The sequence below is a fragment of the Pongo pygmaeus genome, chromosome 5 (genome assembly GCF_028885625.2).
Source record: "Pongo pygmaeus isolate AG05252 chromosome 5, NHGRI_mPonPyg2-v2.0_pri, whole genome shotgun sequence".
Taxonomy (NCBI): domain Eukaryota; kingdom Metazoa; phylum Chordata; class Mammalia; order Primates; family Hominidae; genus Pongo; species Pongo pygmaeus.
Genome location: NC_072378.2, coordinates 145,909,315 through 145,912,963, shown reverse-complemented (window position 1 = coordinate 145,912,963; position 3,649 = coordinate 145,909,315). Strand labels below are relative to the sequence as shown.

Sequence of the window (3,649 nt, the reverse complement as noted above, 5' to 3'; positions counted from 1 at the left end):
GGAAAGAGGTTTAATTGACTTACAGTTCTGCATGGCTGGGGAGGCCTCAGAAAACTTATAATCATGGCAGAAGGGGAAGCAGGCATGTCTTACATGGTGGCAAGTGAGAGAGAGTGGGCAAGAGCAGGGAAAACTGCCTTATAAAACCATCAGATGTCATGAGAACTCAATATCACAAGAACAGCGTGGGAGAATCTGCTCCCATAATTCAATTATCTCCCTCCCTTCATATGTGGGGATTACAGGTGAAGCAGGAACGTCTTACATAGCAGCAGGTGAGAGAGAGAAAGAAAGAGAAAGAGGGGTAAACTGCCACTTATAAAACCATCAGACCTCATGAGAACTCACTCTCATGAGAACAGCATAGGGGGAAACAGCCCCCATGATCCAATCACCTCCCACCAGGTCCTTCCCCTGGCAGGTGGGGATTATAATTTGTATTATACTTCGAGATGAGATTTGGGTGGGGACATAGCCAGACCATATCAAGTTGATTCAGCTTTTTGCAGAGAAAAATTTCAGAATGTAACAAAAATTTAATGTGCAGTCTTTCTAGTGCCAGTGATTCTACCTCTAGATGTCTTTTCTAGAGAAATAAGCCCCACTTGCCTAAAGATGCAAATACAAGGATTTGATAGTTAACAAAACTACACTCAACCTACACATCCATTGGTAGTTGAACTCCAGTATATTTGTACTGTAGAATAATTACATAGATTTATATATATACCAGTCAGGTATATGCCAGCATGGAAAGATCTCCAACACATATTGAAAAGTGGAAAAAGCAAATTGCGATATTAGGTATAGAATTATGACATTTGGTAAAAAATGTGTTTAAAAACAAAATTATATGTATGTATGTGCATACATTTATACACACATATATAAATATATACATGTGTATATATCTTACATATTGCATGGGAGGTGATCTGGGGATACTTACTAGGCAGGTGAGATATTGTGATTACGAAGGTGGTTTACCCAGAGTGGGCTTATCCATTGCACTCTGGATATTCTGACCCCTGTGACTTCCCCTAATGTGGAAAACCCAGTGGCATAATTTGTGGTAGTGAGGAATTTCGTTTGCACTCTCCCTCAAAAAGAAATTAAAAAGTAAAAACAAAAAAAAAAAAAGAAAAGACAAAAGCAAATAAAAGAAAAAAGAAAAGTTACCTGAAATGAATTGCAGCCTACTTACTGTTAACCCTCATTACCTGTGAAGAGGGGAGTGAGATTCACCTAAAGTGAAATTGGACTATTTATTCTTACAATATAATGTTTCTGTGCTTGAATTTTTTAAAATAAAATGTTTTTTATATAACTAAAATTAAACCAATACAGATGTAAAGAAAGAATAACTAGAAGTGTGAGCAAATGAATATGACATTTTAATATTTGGAAAGAAATCTTGGTATTAAATCAACTATAGTGTAACTCAATTTGCCATACTACGTACATTTATCTACTTAATTTGCATTTGGAGCAAAAACAGGAAGGAGTCATCTTTATTGAGGCTTTAAATAAGAGTCTTCAACAAGTTGTTGGTAGTGATAGATCGATGGGTCCAGAAAACTCTTGCACTGGGATTCAGAGATGGGTTGACATAGTGTACATGCTTGTGGCAAGTAAGAGGAAGACTGCCTTTCGGACACACAGACTTACTGGGTTCTGGCTGGATTGACTGTCCTTCCAACCTCAATAACAATTCCAACTGACATCTGTAGGAGTCATAGCTGAGTTGAATACCAAGCTATATTTTAACTTATGAGCAAGATTCATTGCTTTTAATTAGTTGCTCAAGGTAGGTATGTGACAAAATATTCTTTACAAAAATGCTTATGGATAAGTAAGCTAGAAATACCTAATCTTTTGAGAACTGATGAAAGGATATTCCCTGTGGAAAAATACACTTATGTAATAAATTTGTATACAATGTCTTTTATGTAAATTTCCCATTTGACTTCATGCAAAAAGAGAATGATATATTTGTTGCACGGGTTGATCCTACCCACCCCATCCCCCTGCAACACGCAAACACATGCATTTCCTTGGATCTTTTTAAGTACCATACCCTGCTTGATATAGTCTCCTTTCTTCTATCTGACATTCCTGGAAATATCCGAAGTACAAGACAGGAACTTTTGCAGTATAGTTATGTTTTGTTAGTAAACATAAATTTATATAAAACAATACACTTTTGTTGGTATTTTAATGATAGTGAATATGTACTCACAGTGCCAAGCACTATTCTGAGAGGAAACTGAAGAAAAGAGATGTTAAGGAATTTGCCCATGGTCCCACAGCTGGTAAGGAGCAGAACTGGGATTCGAATCCAGCAGCCTGGCCCCTGAGCTTATGCTTTTGCATACTGTGATATGTGGAAGTGCCATGTGCCAATTCCTTTACATGCCCAACCTGGCTTTAAGGTGGCAAAAGGTCTTTTTGTCATGGTTGAACTTCCTGGTTGTCCTTGAAGATTTTTCCCCTTCTTAAAGTCCCTCTGAAATTATCGTCCCAGCACCTCAAGAACCTGCTGTGCCTTCTCATACATAGCTGGGTCTCACTATTGCCTCAACCCAAATACTTTGCTGGAAGTTAGGGAAACCAGTTCATTTTTGCTTGCACTCACCGTCTTTTCTGTTTGTCATTTCAGAGACTTTATTTATTTTTCCTTTCTCTCCTCCAGAAAGTCACTTTCAGACGCCTCAAGAGGCCTTTTCTCTTTAGACAGTTAACAGTCTCTTTTTCCTGTGACACTGTACACAACATATGGTATTAGGTTTTCTGGTTGTTGCTTAGTCATTAAACCTTACAGAGATGTTATGTATGAATGCAGCCCATTTCAGAGTGGAAAGAGAACAGGTTGTGTCTCTCCTTCAATCTCATCATCTGTGTTTCACTCACAACTTTTATGCGGCTTTCACAAACTGTGGCATTGCCTTTTAAAACTGCTCCCCACATGTGAAAACCTCCCAACTGCCTGTTATTCACATGCGTTCTCCAATCCTGACTGTATTGACTATGGTGCACTCCAAGCAAAGAAAAGTCCATCACACACTTCAATCAAATTCAAGTGACTAAGACTTCTACACAAGAACTGACTTATTGCCTGTAATTTTTGCTCAACTGCTCAAATTAGACAGGGGCATTGCTTTGGGCTAGAAATATTGTTTAGTCTTCTAAGTATACTTAGATCCCACTGTAAAAGAAAGATCACAGTTGATAAAGGTTGAGAACACAAAAAGGATTTAAATACTTAGGCTGATGAATGAGGGAACTGGTGAGAAAAGAGGCCATAATTCAGTCAAAGTATTTGATTGCTAATTAGTAAGGCCACTGAATGAGGAATAAAAACCACTAATTACCAGTTCTCCATTAATACTTCATGTTGATATGCTCCTGTTAGATATTTGATATATCAGATCTACATGAAGTTTAGGGTCTTTTTTTAAGAGAACATGTCTAAACTTGAATCTTGAAAATTAAAACTATAAAACTGATTACATTGGTGATTTGTTAAAGAGAATATTCCTTCTCTTAGTTAAAATTTTTAACTGATTTTATACTGTTTTCCCTTAGGACCCAAGTAGTGTATCCTAACATTCTAATCAAGTAAGTGGTCTAGGGTCCAAGGCAGTCTGCT

At 37.4% G+C, this 3,649-nt stretch overlaps 1 non-coding gene across 1 annotated transcript; it reads left to right on the top strand.

Annotated features, from left to right (window-relative positions):
- The first annotated feature begins 941 nt into the window (after nucleotides 1-941).
- On the top strand, nucleotides 942-1,104 carry LOC129039824 (U1 spliceosomal RNA). The gene has a single exon (XR_008503511.1). It is a non-coding gene; the product is annotated as a U1 spliceosomal RNA (small nuclear RNA).
- Nucleotides 1,105-3,649: the final 2,545 nt, after the last annotated feature.